Source organism: Eleginops maclovinus, chromosome 20 (genome assembly GCF_036324505.1).
Source record: "Eleginops maclovinus isolate JMC-PN-2008 ecotype Puerto Natales chromosome 20, JC_Emac_rtc_rv5, whole genome shotgun sequence".
In the NCBI taxonomy this organism is placed as follows: domain Eukaryota; kingdom Metazoa; phylum Chordata; class Actinopteri; order Perciformes; family Eleginopidae; genus Eleginops; species Eleginops maclovinus.
The window spans coordinates 6,008,894-6,031,674 of record NC_086368.1 but is presented as its reverse complement, the minus strand read 5'-3'; the positions used below and the strand labels follow the sequence as shown (position 1 = coordinate 6,031,674).

The window sequence follows — 22,781 nt, the reverse complement described above, 5'->3', positions numbered from 1 at the left end:
AAACTGTGATGTTCTCAGGTCAACAGGTTGAAAGCACATCACCCCAAGTTGTTCAGCAGTAGTGAAGTTTCTCGATGAATGCATTGACTCTCTACAAGCAACAGCAGTGCCATCTGCAGCTGTGTGCAAATCTGCCAAAAAGTACCACATTTGTAACTTTCTTTATGAATTGCTTTGCTGTCACAGTGCTTCAAAGTTACAGGAAGGATGATTACCATAATGATTACTAACGGAAAAATATACAAAAACTAAACCACCCAAGCAGCTTTGACGACCTAAAACTTCAAGCAAAACTAGTCAAACAAGTCTAGAACTCATATTCCCAACTGTTCTTATCGTTGAGCCTGAACAAAAATGTGTCCTCGTTTAAAACCCATCTGGCAAGATTTTGATGCACCAGGGATGAGTGTAACGTTTCAAAATGTTTTTTCCCCCTGTTTAAACCCTTACATTTGTGTATCCTTTGCTGTTAGTATACTTATTCTAAGCCATGCTGACTCATATTTCTCAAAAATTATTAGTAGCCATGACATTTTGCAAGGAGTCCAGTCTTTGTAACTGCAATCACTAAAAGTTGAACAGCTATTATAGGCTATAAACGTTAAAATGAACTACATCACGGTCACATGACTTCATGTCATCATCGCTAAGCTAAAGGTGTCTAATGTTTGGCGCGATGACATTTAGTCGTCTCATTTATTCACAACTGCCGTTTTTATGAAGCATAGAATCCTCGAACATTCATGACTACGTTTTAATGATAAACACAGATCTTATTTCTGGCATTTAATGAAAACCAAATTAAGAAAAACATAAGTTGGAAGACAGATTAGCAACATATGCAAACATAATGTTTAAGAAACAAATATTTCAAAGCATGTTAGGGACACAATAGGAGTCTAAAACAAAAACACACACACAATTTGCCTGTATTTAAGTAATGCAGTCCTGTTTACAGTTGCATCAGCTTGTGTGTGTAGAGGGGAAGTGATGACAGTATCACGTTTGCAGTGATACTGTGTGGGTGTGTCTGGTGTCACATCTACATCTCCAATTATCAGATTATCTGCCTGCACCATCTTTAAACAACAGTGAGTGATAACGTCATCACGGCAATTACGCGTAGAGGAACTGAAGTGTGTGGAAACATTCACAGAATTTCTGTAATAGCAAGGACAACAATGAAAAGGGGACAATGTTAATAGCATGTTCTCCTGCATGAACAACACATTGCTGTGGTGCTATGCTGTTCAGAGTAGGGGGGATCTAACAGGCGTTTGCGGGGAGGAGCAGTGCCGGATTTACGATTTTAATCTTGAAGAACCGCTTGTCTATGGTCATCAATTTGGTCTCTGTCATTGTTGGTGATCATTTCTGGGTTGTGATTGACTTTTTTGATAGAAATGTAGATTTGAATAATTTATATGAGTGATGCGCATTATCAAAGCAGCACTATTATGCTTTTTGGTGCATGTAAATGGTCTGCAAAGGCTAACATCCCAAAGTTCCATCCAGAGGGAGTTTCTTTCACCTTTTTTAATTGATGAATCTTTAATATTCTGACTACAATTATTCTTTAAATCGTTCACTCAGAAATAGTGAATAATTTCCTAGAATCCAAAGTAGGTTTTTTCGAATATATAGTTTCGTCTGACTTGCAAACATCAAAGGTATAAACAGAGAAAAAGCGGCACTACTCTTATTTAGAGACTGGAACTTCACATTTTTGGGGACATTTTCTTAATATGTGACCTAAATATTTACTGGATTGTGATAATGGTTCACCATTTATCACATTTTTGCCTTTATTGGAAAGGGGGTTAGAGAGGGGGGACACGCAGCAAATGTCTACAAACCCACAATGTATTCAATTTTAACTGATTAATTAACCATTTGTAACATATGAAACAAAAATGATTTATATTTGTGGTGGCAGCATTCCCATTTAAGTGCCCAACATGTGATGAATACATAACAACAGATCTATTCTGTGCACTGAAACAGGATCCGTTTTCCACCAGTATTTTTTTCTAACCACAATCTATCAATGAGCAATTGAGTGAAACTGGGTTCCCTGCACTTCAAGGTAAAGCAAGGGAAAGTCAGAATCTAGGCCTCAGACAGAGAATAATTCACTTTGATCATCGATACTCAGCCAAACAGCTGAAACCAAACGTCTATGTGCAGATTTCTCTTTTCCGCCTCCTCCCCTTCTCTCCTTACATTTTTTTCTTATTGGGAGTAACAAGAATGTAGCTCTCCTCTGAGCAGGAATTCCTTTTCTTAGGCTTGTTGGTGGAGACTAAAGAAAGTTTAGCCTTTAGATTCCCAGAAATGACTAGGTAGATGGATACATAAAATCACACTTTTTAATAAATACGCTTCATCTTACGTTCAGATGTGTTAAAAATGAGTTGTTATTATTTCTATTGCCTGCAGCTCCTACATGTTTTACTAATCCATCATTAACCACCGGTTCCAGTTGTTTCAAAAATTACATTAGATTAATTATGGTGAATATTAACAAAACTCCCTTTGCTTTCGCCCCACCTCAAGTATTCTTCCTTCCAGCGCCTGATGAGATTTATGTCACAAATGATCAGTATGATGTGGGAAAGTAGGAGCTTTTATACGCCATAACGTATTGTTTTATGAGATGATAAAAGATTCTTATGCAGTTGAATCATACGCCATATTGTAAAACAAATGAAAGGGATTTAAAAGAATGATAAGCAACAGAGGAGTAAAGAATAACATATCAAGGCAGTAAAATACACCTACTGGGAATAGTGAAATAATACATATAAGTAATGTTATAAAAGCAGTCTTCTGATTAGCATTGAAATTGGTTATTGTTTTTAGGCATTCTTTTATTCCTTATTAGAGAGCACACTGTAGAAACAGACCATAATTGATGGCTAACAGCAGCTGAACCTGGGGATATTGTGGTTATATCACTCAGACGCCCGGCCACCACCGAGTCAAACAACAATCATTTGTGTTATTTTAAACTATTAAACGTCTACTTATCCATACGTCCAGCCTCTCAAATGTGAGCCTTTATTTGTTTTTATGTAATTCTAAATATGATATAATGATTATCTTTGGATTTTGGAGTATTTGGTGGACCAACAATCAATTACAACCATCATATCGGCCTCTGAGAACCGATCCTCAGGGTCTTTTTAAAAACAGTTTATAGTCGAATTGGTGAGTTAATTAATCTATAAATAATAAACAGATTAATGTATTTTTTGTAGACCTACCTCTGTTTATATGTGTTCAACACAACTGGCATAACTGGCTCAGATATGTAGCATGCTACAGATCTACCAGCACGACGTAGTGGCACGAGTTATCATGCAGTTCTAGCATCTGCTAAAAACAGAAGCACGCATCTGAAACACTGAGTCATTATCAGAGCCAATATTCTTATTATAAACGAGCATGGGTTTGGCTAAATGTGAGTCATCTTCATTAAATATGCTCTCATTTTTTTCTCCCAGCATTGATTTTTTAAAATAAACTCCACTAGATAGAACAAACTTGTCTACATGCCTGAAATAATGTGGGTGTTTAGCTGACCTTTACTCACAGTGTGTTGTTACAGCCTCAAGTAGAATCATTATCACAAGTACTGTTTTCAGATTGATAGTTCTAACAGGCAGTGTCAGGTGAAAGAAAATATTTGATCCGTGTTTCTCTGCTTACAGTTGTGGTTTAGTGTGGAAACGCCGCATGTAAAAATAAATAAATTGTATTTTGATATTTGTCACATGGCTTAATTAATGTACACTTAATACTTCAACCAGGTAAATTATTTTAATTTCTTCAAAGAACAGGGTAGATGCTTCCATTTTTTTTTCCAGTTTCAGCTTATATGAGGAAAAAATAAAAAATCATCATGTCAGATAGCTTAGTGTAACCTCAACACATTTCCTCTATTATTTGGCTAATAGGTGTTTCAGGCAAAGGGAGGTAAGAGAGACTTTCCCTGTGGAGGGAAGCAGGGATTCTGGTCTTTGCAGACCATTTAAGAGACACAAAAACCTATATAAAACACTAATGGGAAGGGAAATCCCCCAAAGCAAAAATAGGGCCTCTATATTGTGATGTGCATTAATCCTTTGTTACAAAAGGGCTGGAAGAGGCAAGAGGGCTGTTCAGGCATTAGCTTAGCATAAGTGTTAGCCACACACCCTAAATCTGTTCCCCGTTGTAGCTTTTAAAGAAAGAGACAGCATTGATGAGACTGCAGTGCTCATGGTCTATATTTGTGACAGCGAGACACACACAGTGTGAGTGTGTGTGTGAGGTGTTATTATTGATTCATAGGCACTGTGATGCAGGCAGCCTCCTTCAGCTGTGTTTGGTCGGCTTGGGCTGGCAGAGGCTGCTACACTGCAACGCGTCACTGGAAGCTGTGTGTGTGTGTGTTTGTGTGTGTGTGTGTGTGTGTGTGTGTGTGAGTGTGATAGACTGTTGTGTGTGTGTCTGTGTTTGCATGAAGGAGAGACAGACTGTGTGTTTTTTTTGTGCGTGTAGGCATCCATGTAAGCACATTGAGCCGTGAAGCTTGTAAAGATGTGCTCATGTCAGAGTGTGTGTAGGTGTGTGCTATTAAGAAGGGTTGTTGAAAGCAATGTGTGTGTGTGTGTGTGTAGTCAGTCATGTAAGCACATTGAGCCATGCAATGTCAGTGGGGGAGTGAGGGAGCCACTCTCAATGTGTGCGTATGTGTGCATGCCTGTGTAGTCAGTCATGTAAGCACATTGAAGCATGACGTGATGCCACTATGTTGTCTGTTTGTGTGTGTGTGTGTGTGTGTGTGTGTGTGTGTGTGTGTGTGTGTGTGTGTGTGTGTGTGTGTGTGTGTGTGTGTGTGTGTGTGTGTGTGTGTGTGTGTGTGTGTGTGTGTGTGTGTGTGTGTGTGAGCTGCAGTTGCTTTGTTGTTGTGGAGATGGATGGCGGCTGCTCGGGTCATTACTGAGCCCGAGTTAGCTTAGCGGCTAATTTTAGCTTTTAGGTTACCTGTTACTGTGTCTGCCGAGAGTTTTTCCTGTACAAGGAGGCAAAGCACGGGAACATGTAGCGAGGTGAGCGAGGAGATTCTTTATTTTTCTGTATTCAAAACCCGTTGTCTTGGATTAAAAATCTGACAGGCATGTAAGCAAAAATGATGAGCACCGTGGTTTGAACCTGATGACGGTGTTACACATCTAAACTCCACATTTTTGCATCTCGCTTTTATGTTAGTTCTTTTTTATTTGATGGATGAACATTCAAGTAGTGTAACATGGCCAGAGTATTAGTCAATAGAAAGTGAGATGGGGATGAGAAAGTGAGACCTCTTTTGTACAGATCGCAGGTTGACGAGGAGTTGTACATCTGCTGCACAAGCATCATATGGATTTCCAACATGATTATTGATCAGTCTTTTTATAAGATTGTGTATGTTGTGTTCTGAGGCAAGGTTCACACCTATATGTCAGGTTCCTAAATAAAACCAATGGGAAGTTAAATAGATGAATTCAATGTTAAGAAACATTCAAACTCTCCAGAAATTAGTCATATTTTTGGAAACATCATTCTGTTATTGGTCATACCCATCAACGAGCGTGCTGTGCTTTCCTATACTGAGACAGGAGAGTGTAGATGAAGCTTTTCATTTTACATTTGACTAATTTACGACTAACTGTGAGTGAGGGCCTCTGACCTCCCCATGGCGCTCTTTGTAGTTCCTACACATTTGTAAACAAACATGTCGGCGTTGGAGTTAGTGGATAGAAAGAAGAGCAAGTCCGTTGTATGGAAGTGGTTCGCCTTCGACGCTTCGGATGAAGAGCAAAGTACTCCGCTTTGTAAACTCTGTCGGAAGTCAGTGGCAGTTAAAAACAGCACAACAAATTTATTTCAACACCTCCAAAAAAACCACCCATCGGAATGGCAGCAGTGTGTTGCAGAGTGGACTGCACAAGGGCACGCGGATGCGGCTACACCACCACCCCAACCAAAGCAAGTTACTCTGTCAGCTTCATTTTCGCGTGGTGTACCGTATGATAGGACTGACAGGAGGTGGAAATCTATTACGGATGCAGTCGCGTTCCACATCGTAACAGACATGGTCCCAATATATACGGTAGAAAAGGCTGGCTTCCAACATTTGCTTAATACGCTGGATCCCCGCTACAAGCTACCAGGGCGAAAACATTTTGGCGAAGTTGTCTTGCCCCGTCTGTACAACACAACTTGTTCGAAAGTGACAAAGAGGCTGGAAGACGTACAGTTCTTTTCCGCTACTACTGACTTGTGGTCCAGTCGCACTATGCAACCATACCTGAGTTTGACAGTGCACTTTATCACCGACGATTGGTGTCTTGAAAATGCCTGCCTACAAACGTCTTTCTTCCCAAGCGACCACACGGGTGAAGAAATCGCCCAGGGGTTGAGAGATGGACTGGAGTCCTGGAATCTGAGTGAAGACCGCCTCGTTATCTGGGGAGAGTTATGTGACTGTCTCTATCATCAAACCAACACTCAGCATGTTCAGAAGCAGTCTTCTCAAACCAGAAGACGAAGACACTGAGCTCACCAAAAAAATCAAAGAAAACATCCTGCATTACATGACTGAAAAATACAGTGACCCAGACAAAGACGAACTCTTGGACATAGCCTCGCTGATGGATCCCAGGTTCCGCACGACATACATCAACCCTACCAGGGTGGAATACATTAAGGAGAGAGCTGTCACAGAGCTGATGTCTTTAATGCCCACTGAGCCTGGCACTGCTGTGCCGGTGCGCCAGGAAGAAGAAGAAGTAGCTGCAGCTGAGCCTGGTCCTGTGCTGAAGAAGCGGAGGAGCTTGTCAAGTTTCTTCCCGAAGAAAACGCCCGCTCCCTCCTCCTTGTCAAAGGCAGACAGAATTAGAACTGAGCTGGCAACCTACCTGTTGATCTCTGAGATAAGCGAGGATGCTGATCCACTTCAGTGGTGGAAGAAACACGAAGAAAATTTCCCAAGGCTCTGCAAGTTAGCCAGGAAATACCTCTCAATACCTGCGACAAGTGCCCCATCGAAGAGGCTCTTTAGTGTTGGAGGGGGCGTTGTAACATGCCACCGGGCATCCCTCAAGCCAGATGCCGTAGACCGGCTTGTGTTCCTTGCAAAAAACTTGCAAATGTGAATAACAAATGTAATGACTGACTGACTGACATTACACACCTCTACCTCCTTCATGGGTTACATTATTATTTAGGCATGCAAAGACCCAGTTTAGTTTAATTAGTAAATGTCTTGTTTTATTTAATATGTTTACAAGTGCTGATTTGCTGATTTTTTTTCTCTCAGAGATAAAACTTATATTTTTTCAAACTTTATTTATTTTATAAAAACAGTTTTGCACTTTATTCATTCATTTTTGGTTTAATAAGAGCAAAAATTGCACTTAAAGCCCAATGGGGCAAATGTTCAATAAAAAAGCAGCATATTTGAAATAATTTCTTTGCCTTTTGTCATTTCACAAAATAATCGTAATCGTAATCGAAAATCGGATTTGGAGAGAAGAAAATCGAGATTTCATTTTTGGGCAAAATCAAACAGCCCTACTAGCTATTAATGTCTCATTTGCGGTTTGATAAGGAGTTAATTCATCGAACACAGGTTAGCAATCAAAGAAAGAAGCATGTAGTTAACTAGTCATCAAAACAGTAAAAGAACGTGTGTTTTTACCAATGAAGGACACATAAATGGTATGTAGCCCTGGATTGGTCTCGTGGTTTTCACACCAAAAATGATGCGTTACCGATTTCCCTTTACGGACAAGAAAGCGGTTGTTTTGTCCACACTTGAGTTTCAATATGGCGTTCACACCACCCTAAATAAACTGCACCAAGGGGGTAACACCCCAGACCAAAAGTGAACGCATTATCTCCACCTGGAACAGGAATATAGATCTGATAATGAAAAATGCTGTGACAAAAACCAACAGTATTTAACATAACAAAGGACCCTGTAGTGTTTTGTAGCTCAGAGAAAATGCATTATCTATGTGATAAGAGACTTTAAAGAGTACTGGAGCCTGGAAGGAGCTGTTTGAAATTAGGCGTGTGGATATGACATTACCTAATTTGTCATCAAATGAAAGCCATCGATCAGTGTGGAATTTGGGTCATTACGGCTGAGAGGCAGAAAATATAGTTGAAAATTCAATGGCTAAATATTTAAAAAGACCTTGTACAACAATTACTCTTGTAGTGTTCATTACAAATAGAAAACTTTGTAAGACATACAGTATTTAAATCAATGAAGTATTAATTAAATGTTATGCACCTCAGTTCAGCTGTAGATCAGAAGCACTTGTTTATGGGATGTGTTGAGATAGCGCAAAGGTTAGCATGATGCTGTTTGCTCTGTGATACGCCCTGTGCTTCAGCTTTCTCTTTACATCAGGTGAAGTTTGTGGCAAAATGCAAATGTGGCCTACTTGGCGAGCAGGGACTCTGCTTGAACTCATTCTAGTGGCCTACATACTCCCATGCCCTTCGTCGTTTCAGAAACATTTTTAAAAGGTTCCAATTCATTTTCTGTATATTTAAATTGAAAACTGGAATGATATTGGCTTTCTGGCCCTATTTGTTCAACCTGGTTAGTTGGTCTCAGTCCGGGTTCTCTGAGTCAAGGAATTCTGGTTTATTTTCCTCGCCAAGTAGTCAATATTAGTTTTCCGAAGTGCAGATCTGTACTTAGAATAAAACTCAGATTTAGGATGTAAATCCACTGCTCCACCTCTTTGGCCCAGTAGCATTCACGCTGATGTTTCAAGAGCTCATCTCAAGTTCTCACTTGCCCACCCCCAGGTAAAAGTCTATTTAAAGGGGCCCTATTATGCTTTTTGGGGTTTTAACCTTTCCTGGTATGTCTCATTTAGGTTAATTGCATGTAAATTGTATGCAAAGGCTACAATTCACCCTATTACGCCCCGCCCATTTTTAACAGCTTTTTTCTTCCGCTTTGTGTATGATCTTCCGGTCAGCTAGTTCCTGTTAGAGCTGTTAGAGAAATCACGGGTTAGGTCATCAGCCAAAGAGGTGAAAGCATCCAGATGCAACCCAGTGTAAAGTAGGCTCAGGTTGTCATTTCGCACAAGCTCTTGATATTTTGCAGTGCTCGCTGAGCACTGGGTTGCCTGGTCACACAGCAGAGGTTGGTGAAGTAAAGGTCTTGCAGCATAGTTGTGATCGGTCATGCATTGATCCTCCCACTGCGTTCCGATGTCGCGATGTCCATCACCCTCCGGCTCGAGCTCAGGCTCAGCCTCAGCAGCATTGCTGGTTGATGCCTCTATGAAAATAATGACTCAGTTAAAACTAAGATGTATCCGTGTTGTCATGGCTTAACTAAGGTTAACACTATTTTGAAAACATTTACTCCTAAACTACAATCGTTTAAAACTGTGTTGACAAGCAGTCGATAACAGAATGTTACCACAGCTACTAACTCGCGTTATGGCAAAGTATGTTCTGAGAACTTACCTGATTGCCTAACAAGCTGTCGTCGCGGACGTCGCACCGGAGCTTCATACCCAAGCCATTTCTCGGGATACGGGTGTTGGGTAGTTGGTCTACCATCCACAAAATGAAACGAACAGACATAGGGTCTTTTTGGAGTTTTTTTTAAGTGAAGTGCCCTCAGCCAAAGACGCCGGTCTTCCTCAACGTTAGGAGGCGGATATAGATGAAACGATGGCCCACAGCATTCAGTTCGCTTCTTCCCGTGAGTAAAACACTCTTGCTGAAGAGACAATCTTCTTTTTCTCCAATTGTTATGGCAACCACGGACTGCACAAATTATACTCGTCATTTTACCTGACTTCTTTTTGCCCTTGCTTTTAATGTTAGCGAACGCCTCAGCTGTTCCACCGGAAGTACTAGCACAAAATAAACAAGATGGCTCCGCCCTTGTAACCATGGAGAATAGGGTGAATACTCTGTGCCATAGTGAAATCTATATGTAACACGACGGTTAACCAATCACAACAGAGCCGGCCATCCGACCAATCAGAGCTGAGTGGGCTCTGGGTTCAGAAAGAGGTTAAAAAGAGTTAGTATGACGACAATAAAGACCTTTTTCAACATTAAATCTTTCCAACCGAAGAGAGTAAAAGTCATCCTAAAGGTTTCCTTGTTAGCCTCCTTGTGTTTCGTCTTGTTGAAAGGTAATTCCGTGAGTGTTCAGATATGACAAAGATGAGTCTGCAGGGTTAATATACACTTTGAGCACAAATCTTCTGAATAAATCCAATCTCAATATGGGCTGATGCAAAATTTGAATAGCAGGAGGCATAATATTTGTCACTGACAAAGTTTGTGCACATATTATTCTGGTTTAGGGATTTGGTGCTGCAAAGAGGTCCTGACATACAAATTGTGTTCAATGGACTTAATAAAATATCCTTGTTTAATACAGATACTCTTAAAAAATCACACCATGATCTATTTAAATATCTATAATGATGATTAAAAAAAGTGACCGGTCCCTTGAATATTGTAGTATCAGTCAAAATAGTTAACATTGGTTTTGTTTTTCATATTGTGAAAAACAAAACCAAATTTAGCACCACGGTAGACAGTTTCAAATTATTAACAGGAAAGATGAAAAGGCTTCTTTTGACATCCACTCCTCTTCCTTGTGACTTTTCAATCAAACTCTCAAATAAAACTTTCACTCAGAACCAAAAATGCTTAAGCAGTTGACCTTAGCAGAGAGGCTCTCTGGGGCATTTCACCGAGGGATTCAGATTCATTACTCTGCTGCTCCCTTCATGTCGGGACTCGACAGAAGCCTACTCCTGTTCCTCTGGCTCCTGACCCTTTATGAAACATCAAGATCACATCTTCACTTCTCCCTTCTCTTAACCAGGGTGGAAAAGTAGGTTTTAGTATTTGCTTTGAGGCTTGACATTTCAAATTGAACCACAGACTGAAAAGAAAAAGCGATACGGTCTTACAATTAGATTCATGAGACAGAGTTTAAAGAAGCTGTCATCCAACCAACCTTGACATTTTGTCTTTGTGTGTACAGTGAGTCAAACCACTCCTGAAATACAACTGTAGTTGAATGGTGGTCAATCCTGAACATCTCAGAACTTTAGGAATCAAATAAAGACACAAAATAATTATCCAGGTGAACATTTTGCATTCCGATTGTGATAAATGAATCAGTTAATGGACAGAAAATAAATGGTTCAAGTATTTTTTGTTTTGTTTGTCTCTACCATTAGTCGAATAAATCAAGCAATTTGGAAATGTCACCTTTATATTTAGGAAAATTGTGATTTTGTGATCTTTTCTCATATTTCAAGTCCCCTTAATCTTCTGCAGACTAGTCGGTAATGAAAATAATAGTTTTATACACCCCAACATTTATTGCATTTATAAGTGATGTCCCTTGCTAGCTTGCGACTGCTACATACAGCTGTCTCTGGAATGTCTAAATCTCACTCAGAACAGGATGATTGAACTTCTTACAAACTTCACATCATTTTGGTAAATAAGAGCTGAGATTCTGCTCATCAGTCTGATTACCTTATGGATTCCTGATCAATATTTGTTTTAACAAAAGCCTGCACAGGGTTTAATGAAGCGCCACAGTTTTATTAACTCTGAGTCCGAACACACAGGAAACCTGCCAAATAACATCCTGTTTTACTTTATAAATGGCACTGTTGACATCTTTCTTTGTTAAATGAAGCCAAGTTTTGGACTCCCTTTCATCATAACTACCTATAGATGCAAGAGTTTAACATCCCGCGCAGAGTTGAATTTCATGATGCATTGCAACAAATGTCAGAAACACTTGCCGACATTGAGAAGGTATTAAAAACCTTGAGGAATACAATTCCAATGGATAAGGTGGTATTCATTGCCAGCATTTTCATCCAGATGCAGTATTCTGTTATTAAGTCCTCACACATGTGGGGTTGTGTCTGGATTTATAAAGACAGAGTCCGGCAAAGCTTTGGAAATACAGGCTGACATCAGACAGAGTAAATCCATCCGTCAGACAGACAATTGAGAGACCAGTGGCAACGAAAGGGTTACCATGGTGACCGCGTGTTTACGTCCGCCTCCCCACTCCCCGCAGCTTTGGCACTGAGAGCCAGTTTCCATGGTAACGTCTCCGATACCCCCCCTCCCCAAACCAACTGGCGAGGAGGCCGATGAGCTCGCTGTGCGTGTCTATCTTTGTGTGTGTATGTGTGTAGTTCATTGAGATGAATCTTCATACCTGTGTGTGAAGCAGTGTGTGTTATCTGCATTGGCCTCACGACACAAAGCAGTCATGCTCGCTCTTACTGCAACACAACGCGGTCACAAACAACACACGCACCTGCTCCCTGTCTCTCAATCGCCAGCCACTCATCAATATGACATTTCTATTTTTATGTTTTGATACAAAATGACATGCACCGTATGAGGAGTTGCATGTAGACGTAAACATAAACGCATGATGTCTCTCAGACAGTGGTTCCACATGTGCCTGACCTGGAGAGTCCCTCCACAGAGAGTGTTCTCCGTGTTCTCTGGTTTCTAAATACAGTGAAGAGCAGACAGTTTTAGACCTTTAATCACTCTCTGCCGGCTGTCATAGGAACCAGGCAGTAGTTTCTCTGACAACCTGCATGGACTAGATGTTTGTATTATGCTATTGGATTCTATAACTATGATTGAAGGGATGGACAATTTTACGTCAATATTAAAGGTCTTCTGTGGCTGTCGCTTTAAATTTGAGCTGAGCTGAAGCTGGCCACGCCCCTTTGGAGCGCATGATCATTCCTCTGAAGAGAGAAGTTTCTAATGGAGAAACTCAGCTAAACGCTGCCGTGATTAAACCCCATATGATGTTCCAAACCACATCCAGCATTATTTCTGAAACACTTCTCAGTGTTTACCACTAGAAGAGACATTATATGTATTATATTACAACAACTCTAAGTCCCTCCTGCAGACATCCTGCTGAACACACAGACACACAGAGGTGCTGCGGAGGGGATGTAGCTCGCGACAGTATATTGCGGACGATAGGTTGAGACGTGTGATGTGGGCGGGACGTTGCCAGGTTCAATGTAAAGCCAGCCCACATTTCCGATATGGCTTCATATGGATCAGATCGTTTGTTTGTAATCCTGGTTTTAGAGATGTTGGTAAGAGGAAAAGTGAGAGGGTTGTATTTCTTTTTTATTTTTTGGGGCTTTTTACCTTTAATTGGAAAGGACAGTGGAGAGTGACAGGAAAGTGGTAGAGAGAGTCGGGGTGGGATCCGGAAAGGACCACGGATCGGGAATCGAACCCGGGTCGCCGTCGTACGGTGCAGGTGCCCCAGCCAGTTGCGCCACGGCCGGGGCTGAGGGTTGTATTTCTGACACATTGTGAGTGTCCTTACACACCGGGGAAAAATATGTATGTATAAAAGTGCATTTTGGATAATAGGGGACCTTTAAAACAAATTTGACCAACTCCATCAGAACTAAATTGTTCTAAAAAATAAACACCTCACTCTGCATTTAGAGATGTTTCTAGTGGAGCAGCGTGTCTGACCGCGGAGCTCTGTTAATCAGCAGGGAGCAGTGAATTCTAAATGTTTAATTACAAATCAGTTTGCCATCACTGTTCCATAAATCAACAGTTCTTTTCACCATGTGCCTGGTTTGGATTGAAATATAAAGGATAAGATGAGAATGATAAACCGAGTGTTATGATATTGTAGCATCAAGCATAAACACAAAGACTTTTAAAAAGGCACTTTAATGCTTTTTCAGGTTTGCTCTTTCCTGTAGTGTGATATTTAGGTTTGGCTGCATGTAAATGGTCTGCATAGGAAATTTCTCTCCCATTCATCCACCCCCCCCACCTGAAACGCCTCCATAAAAGGGATATTAATAAGTTGAGATTAGTCTGCTGAACAAAACGTGCAAGTATCATAAGTGTTTGTTTGTTTCTTATTTTCTCAATATTCCGAAATCCAATGGAAAACACAATTGGAATTTGGTCAAGGTTGACCTACAAAAATACGCCACCTCTGCACCATGTCTGCACCATCTCTGCATCATCTCTATTGGATGTTCTGAACATAGAAATGATAACAACTATGACTGGGCGATATGACAAAAATACTCATATCACGGTACATTTCCAAATGATAACAGTATCACGGTATTTATTTATTTGCTGCTGTATTGTTCGTACAATGCGGGGATGGCTGTTTGGTCAGAATATTTTCGCCCTGGCAACACGTACCCTTGATCCAGGGTTTTGATCATCGACGTGATGCCCCTTTTTTCCACTGTATGTTGTGGGACCATGTCCTGGCCAGATATAATGTTATCGTGTTAGTGATATCTATCCATCTTTTTCCTATCATAGGCCGTCCCTCGAACAATTGCGTCTTTAAGCGACCCTAGACTTGACTAGACTTTAGACATTTCACCAGCCTTGCGTGTTGAAGCATATTTTCCGTACTCAAATAAAAGCTTTCTGCTGAGGCTGGAGGATTAAATTAGTTGTGTTAGCTCCTCGGGAAACACATTTAGTTCGACAGCATTTGCAACAAATGTTTGTTTGGTCCACGTCAGATTTTTAAAGTCCAAAATAACTCCAAACAACAGACAGAGCTCCTCTCCTCGGCACAAGTTCTTCTTGTGTGTTATACGTATGTATCTCCATATCCAGTCTCCTTTCCTTCCGTGTCCGTCTTTACATTCAGCTTTACATGTTACGCTACTGCTACTGCTACTGCTATACACGCTGCACCCCAGCATTCATTTTGGAGACTCCTTTCCCGACGCCCTTCGCCACTTTTTCAGTTATTAAGATATATCAAAAATTCATGTCATACGGTATAGAGTTCATGGTATTCAGTATGAAACGATATACCGCCGAGCACCAGTCACAACCCTAGGGCCCAAGCCTAATGTGTGTTTAGGTGTGTTTGTAGGTATGGGAATAAATGGCCTTAAAAAAAACCTTTCTGCTGCTATAGTCCCTCTGAAGAATGCCAGACTACATTTTCACCGGCCTTGTTCAGAGCTCAACCTGCCTGATTGAAAATTCCACATAATCACAGTAATGAGCAGGCGCTGGCTCCTTTTCAGAAACACCATCACTCCCTTTGCCAAGTGCAAAAATGTGCTACAGTTTGTGGTAGTGACATTGGTACGGGAGCATACGGATGCTGTGCAGTCTCTCACTGCTCATACAGATGGAGGGAACCCACAAACAGCATTGTAAAAGGAAACAGCCGGCAGACCATGCTGTACATAGAGCTCTGCATTGTATTTATGTTTATTAAACACTGTGACAGCTGCTGGTTCATACCTGTTTATGCATCCCCAGCCAGCCTGCCACTACTGATTGGTTTGTTCCTCTCTGTTCTTCTGTATGGAGTATTACACAGGAGTCAGCACACCTTATCATTAATTGATGAATTTTATGTGTATTAATAATTGAAGTTGCAGCACATTTCGTACCGTAGTGGTTGAGACGGTCATAAATTATGATTTGTAACCACCTCGTCAAATTGTCATACTTCAAGGTTCTCTACAAAAAAAGCAGTAGAGATTTTTTTTTGCCTTGATGATTTAAATAGTTATTTCATTGTCAAATATTTTTTGAAATACTTTGTGAAATTTCATGCTGCATTATATTTAATTCTGTAAAGGATAGCTACAAAAGCCCGATTCATATTTTCAGTATTATTTTCGGGAAATCTGTGTTAATATATTCAACAATTTATAATAATCCTTCAAACTGAAAACCAGTTTTATATTTTTATTTTACTTTCTTATAACCTTTTCTTTTTTTAATATAATCACATTTTACTTTATCCTTGTTTTTTTACTTTATTAAGGGTGCCATAGAATGGGAAACTGTATTTCCCTTGGCATAGTTGAATAAGGAGAGTTCGGTACATTGAACTGACATACCGTGAACCTCAAACACCATTGTTTCCTCCTTCACGGGCAAATCATGAATATGCATATCACAGCGGTACCACGGGCGAATTACAACAATCCCTGTGTGTGACGTAACACACGGGAGTCCAGCCCTAACATTTGCATACACCAGCTGCTGGAAACACTAACGCTAACACTTACCGCTCCATAATGTAGCTCTCCAATCTCCGACCAACTGGCTGCTCTTCAAATTCATCGGTTTCCTCCTCCGATAAAGGCTCAAACATGTAAGGTTGGATGCCAATAGCCTCCATGGTTCATCTCTCACAGTTTTGCAAACTTCACTTACTTCTGTGGGCTCTGTGGATTGCTCCTTGTAAACCATTCAATCAGAGCAGAGCTCGTCATAATTATTTAAATGAGCCCCAAATAAGGCAATTCAGCTTGTTTCATTCTAGAACCAAATCATAGGGTTGTAAATGGGTCTGTAAAACTGCATCTAGACATTTTTTGGATCAACCAAAGTTATATACCATCTTTGTAGACATCAGAGAACTATTCAAAATACCAGATAGATGCATCTATGAAACTTTTAAGATAATATTTGCACATCCTTTTATGTGGATTAGTACAGGTTATGAATAGATTAGCTAGAAACGTGATGTTATGCTTTTTTCTCTGTGGAGAACACGCTTGTTTGTCAAAGCAGATACAATACAGAGTTAGCCTGAGCTCTATTGTCATATTTCAGGGTCATTTTCATAGTCGGTAAATAATAACTACAGCTGCTTTCAATGGATTTTCAGATTTGACTCTTTTGTGATTCCGAACCTTAAATCAAACATTTAGGGTCCTTCTCAGGGAATCCGGAGTATTGAAGCAAGAAGACACAGCAGGATGTAAACACTAGGGCTTATTGAGTACGATGCATCAAGTGCTTGGACATAAGTATGTGCATGTAAAAGAAGCCGTGAGAGAATCTTCAAATTGATTACGTTGCATCACAAACCTCAACACACACATGCCATTCCCACGGTTGTACAAGTTCCTCTTCTGTGCATTTATAAATCATAACCATACAACTGCAGCTAACGGTTTTATTGTGGCTTTCCTGCAGAGTACATAACACAACCGAACCAATACAGTCAACGATTACTCTAAGCCAGTTATTACCAACTCTAACATTCACATGGCCTTTAAAGTACAGTGGGTTTATTGCCGCTCGTGTGTGCAGTAGTTTGCAGAGGGAGCACTCTTCCAGAAGCCAAGTGTCCATCAGCAGCTTCAGTCGATTGAAATCAGACGCACTCCTCTATCCGATTCACTCACACACACAGCTTCTGTCATTCAGAACGGAAGTATCTCAGCTTATTGACTCCCCTGCCCTCAGTAAGACCTTCAGATGGGGGATGGGGGGGAAGCTCATTCTGGCACTTCTTCCCAACACTCAGTGGTCATTCAGTATTGAGTTACTCGAAATATTGAAAAAAAAAACAGTTGATGCCATGGTCATATAAAGAGGTGCTGCAGCACAGGCAGTATGAGAAAAATAAAGAGCTTTTTGAACATTAAAGCATGGAAACATGTCCCAGTAGAGACATAAAATTCAAATATGAACCTGGAAATGAGCACAATAAGGCCCCCCTTTAATTTAGCTGTCATAATATAATGTCAAAATTGCATATTGTTTTTGACATGCTAGTTTTAAGAGGGATACAAGGCCACATGTTTGTATACTCACTTCAGAAGAGTGGGCAATTTACTGCTGTATTTATACTGACATTGCTTACGTTGTTAAGAGTTACTTTGTGAACCTTAGAGAGTTTTAGGTTTAGAGGTTGTTTAAACATTAAGATTTTTTCATATTTTGTCTGTGAATGCATCTTGAAAAAGACACTAGCTTCACACCACTTCCTGCATGATGTGTAAAAGCTGACCCTTTGCTCTGACCTTCCTGTGCTGCAGTAAAGATTACACTATTTTCTGCGGAAATCAATCAGGTAGCACATTATTATTCATTATGAAGAAGGGTTCATTATACACACTCTCATTAGTTCACTTGTAGAGCAGAGGGCTCTCACCTTTTGGTGAGTTTGGTTCTATAATCTAGTGTTTTTGGTCAGTTAATTCATTTTAAAACAATCACCAAAGCCGAAACAGAGCTGAAATAATGACAAAACACAGGCATTAGGTACAGTGACTACAAAAATCCCTAAAGAGAATATTTAGGCTGTGATATTAAAGATTGAAAACTTACAAAAATGACAAAACGTTAACACCACATGAAAATAAGAACTATGAGGGACGTACTGTAGACAAACATCCACCACAAGCCTCCTGCTGCTCTAAGATTTAGATGCCAACTCAATTAATTCAAACAATGTTCGAATACTAATTAATAATAACAATCAAAAAACACAATCACAAGATGTCACAAGTAACACCTGAACAAAACAAACACAACGTTGAACATACAGTAAGTGCTCAAGTATTACAAGAAAGAACTGCTTCTGTCTTTAGCTTTTTTGTTGTTGTTTCCTTTAAAGCAATTTCACCATCAGGGGAATACCAATATTTCCTTACTAATATACAAATGTAATGCAAAATAGCAGCCCTACAGAACCTCTTATTTTTGTGATTCATTGGGCTTTATGAGTGAAATTGGGTTATAGTAAACACCTGGGAAGCAGTTTATTTTCCGTTCATACGATTATATTGTGAATTTCTAAAGACGTCTGACTGTTATTGTTTGTGAAGCACGACAAACACTGGGTTTATTCAGGCCTCAGCAGGGGGCGTTTGATCTGACAACTCCTAACGTGCATATCCATAAAGCTCTTGACTGTGACTGACACCAATTTGGCTAGATCAGTGTGGAAAAAGTGAATTTAGACAATGAACTACTGCAATCTGTTCCCCATGTAGCCTGCAGTACCTCAGTCAACAAACACTTCAGAGTTAAATACAGAGTTCATGACATAACCTTAGTGGAATCTCAATTTTAGTCTACGTGACATAAAGCCGCCAATGCTTATTGAAGCATTTCTGCAATTCTGATTGAAATGGATTGTGCAATTTGCCCACATGCTACGCTGACCTTGAGGTCCACCTACTAGTCATTAATATTTATGGTTGCAAGTGTTTATGCAGGCAACGGAGACTTATGATAATCTCTAGCACATCATATCTAGCACTTAAGCCTGGCTTCCTACCTAAATGTCTATGAGATGATGATCGGGTAAATAAATCCAGAGCAGTAGGAAGACAACTGCCGTTCCTGTGGGCTGTGTTTGTTCCTACAGGCGTAGTCCTGGTGAAAATCCATCATCTGACATAGAAAGTATTGCTTTTGGAATTCCCTCAGAGCAAGCGTTTTGCGTTTGTACTAAAGTGGAAGAACACTGTGCTGCTCAAAGGCAGGATACTTTAGTTCTACATTTTCACGATGAGGATAATGGAAACAGTGATATCACAAACTGCCCAGAATATGGTTTATATATTTTCAGGATTAGGATGGTGGAAACAGTAATATCACACAATGCCCAGAATATAGTTTGAGTCCTTAGAATGTCTTTGTGGCTCAGCATGTTTTATAGCTTTTTTATCCATGTAGGCAAAGACATTGCAGTTGTAGTGGTGTTAAAGTGCTAAAGACATTAGGGAAGAAACCTAGAACTACGGTTTAAAATTGTGACATATTAAGTGTAAAGCTGTATTCACATGATACGCAATTCTCTCTTTGCTCAGGTTTGACGCAGAGCCTTAAGATAAAAAAGCGAGTTAAGTTTCCTCTCTTTGATTGTATCCCCTGCTAGCTCGCGTCGCTACATATTGCTGTTAACTGATTTTGTTGTGCGTCGAAATGTCAGCGGTTTTGAGCGTTGACCTAAGCACAATGCTTTCCATAGAAACTCAACAGCAAGGTCAGCGCAGATTTGTGTTGCCACCTGTCATGAGAAGGTGTCCAGATAAGTGAACTGGGCTGAGTCTGCTCCCAGAATTTCATAAAAGTCTGTTTTTCTTAAAGGAAGAGGAAGATATATGCTCTCAAACTTTGTCCAAATGAGCTTGTCAATAGTCAATCTGAGAGCCGTATAGGGTGGAGGATGATCAGCGTATGGAGATAAATGTTTAACACTCACAGGCAGCAACATTCAGGGTCCGCCAGCCGATCTGCTCCAATTGGCTTTTCTGTCTTCGGTATGATAAGATAAAATAAGAAGTACTTTATTGATCCCAATTTGGGATTTTTTCGCGTAGCAGCATAAAAAGACAAGGCATTGTACACTGGAGAAATTAAGGACCGAAATAATGAATTGAAAATGTAAACATCTCTATAGAAATAAAATAGCATTAAAAAAGTAGAAAATATACATGTCGGAATTAAAATGTACTCAAAATATAAACAAAATATAAAGCAGGATATTATATATATACATTAAGTGTGTAAGGAATATTCATTTGAATATAAATGTAAAATGTACAGTGTGAGTTTAAGTCCATTTATCCAAGAGAAACTACGGAGAAGAGAGTTATAGTATAGTATATATATATATATAGTAGATTTAAGATAGATTTCGACTTAAGTACTCAGCCACTAACATGATTCTCCTCAAATTTCCAACCGTATAGTGCAATCGGTAGGGCTGGCTGCCCCTGATCTGGGGCTGTACTGGGACCATGCAGCGGATGTGGATTTGAATCAGGCCTGGGACCATTTGCTGTGTTATCCCCTCTGTCTTCCTTTAACTGTGTCACTTGAATGAAGGAAAAAAAAGACCTCTGGGTTCATGGACCCCAAGAGCAAATTTTCCTTGTACAGCAGTCTCTGCTCATAAGAAGAGTAATGTTCAGCTGTAAGATGCTGCAGTCATTGTTACTAACGCTGATGTGTTAAAAGCGGTCACAGTTGATGTTCATCTTGTCCATTACCTCTAAAGTCTTTGACATCATTTACTATTCTAAGCGCTGGAAAAAAATGTTTCTGTTCGACAGGAAGTGATACGTTTCATGTTTCACTTTTTGTTAGCAGAAGCACAGCATAGTGAGCAGGGGTAGTAACTTCTATTCTTAACTCCCCTGAGGGCTTCACACATCTGCTGGGGGCCTCTCCTTTTACTGGATTCATGTAAAACAGTTTGAGCGCAGTCACATGGTAGCAGCACTCCGCTCTTTATGCTGTCTCAGTGGCTGCACTGCAGTGCTGGAGGAATAACTTTAGTTAAGTTAAAGTAGTTAATCCACAGTCCAAAGTACTCCATTTAAAGGTAAAGTCTTGAGTTAAAGTGTTACTTAGTTATCGTGCCGCTTGTGAAAGTGTCTTATACTTACGGAATATTATATTTTTCACAAACAAATAGGTAAGGTACAGTGTGCAGTGAAGCGGTCATTAACGAAAATACATAACCAACACGGTGATCAGGATTCCGCTGCACATTATCCCGCTTATAACATGGCTCCCTACTAAACACATCAACTACTTGACACAAAATATTGATTTTTAAATGATTCTATCACTTCTGCTTGGATAAAAAACGTAGTTCCTCTGCGTACCAACGGCTGGAACTGCCGCGAAAGTAATGAAATATAAAATGACGGCAGGTCTGATCGAGGTTTTGTGTAACTGTCCAGTTTCTTTTCCATTAACTAGTTATTAAACCCCCCTTACCGTGTTCCCTTAAGTGTTTACTTCCTGTCTGTCGTCTTCTGTTGATTTCTCTGACGTCCAGCGCTCCGTCTTCTAACCTCTTTCCTTCTCTTGTGCTGTTTTTTTTTTAATATTCAAAAAGTATTCGATGATGGAGAAAAGTAGTGTTTGTTGTCCACAGCTGACCGGAAATTAACAACCTCTAAACTTCAAAATGTACCAATCAGAATCAAGTGTTCAACAAAGCTGTGCAATAACATTTTGCAATGATGATGTTCAAAGTGGAGCACATTTTGGGTACTTTGTGTACTACCAAGTAGAATTGTAAAAGTAGTTTGTTTATATGTCATATGAACACATCATGGGATTCATTTGAACAGTAATTGAAAGTGTCAAAATAGGATTAAAAAGTAAAAAAATTCCTTTGAGATGTAGAGGAAGTAGAATAGATAATGGAAACACTCAAGTTAAGTACTTCAGAATGACACTACATGAGTAAATGTACTTGGTTACATCCCGCTACTGCTGCACTGAGTAGAGGAGATGTTGAATCTTTTGTTGAGAAATAACAGATGAATAAATAGTATTATACTCAGCTTCTCTTTGTGACTCAGCTGTGTGGAAAAGCTGTAACCTGGAGTTGATGAAGAACATTCTACATAATAAGATTTCAGACACAGCGTGATTCGCACATCAAACAGCACGCGTGATTATAGTGATTGTTCTTCTTCACCGTGTTTCACTGTGTGGTGTCCATGACTCATTAAAGTCTAAGTTATAAAAAAAGATTCCCCCTCTTTCCTTTTTTTAATCTTATTTTCACAATTTATATTCATTCTCCTGTGATGTTTTAGGTCTGTTGTTTGTACAAAAATAAATACAAAAATACAGAGCTAAGGGAAGGGGTCTATAATCACTTAGAAATTGTAAGGTTTGTGGTAGCTGAAATTTAAAGAGAGAAAAACCTGCCCCAATGCCATGTTTTTGTGAGAAAAAAAAGAAACAGGAAAAGTGATTTTTTTTTGCCTTAAAAAAAAAATCTCTACACTCCAGACACCGCTGATAGAAAAGGGTTGAACATCGCAATAACATTTATCCATCCATTGCGTTGCACTTCGAGATGCGACGAAGTGGCTACCTCATGGAAATCAGCATGTTGTTTTGTGTGGGCCTGACTCACTCCG

At 39.9% G+C, this 22,781-nt stretch overlaps 1 protein-coding gene across 3 annotated transcripts in view; it reads left to right on the top strand.

Annotated features, from left to right (window-relative positions):
* The window catches only part of chd6 (chromodomain helicase DNA binding protein 6), a 117,487-nt gene that overhangs the window by 21,176 nt on the left and 73,530 nt on the right, over positions 1-22,781 (top strand). The gene's annotated exons all lie outside the window — the stretch shown is intronic.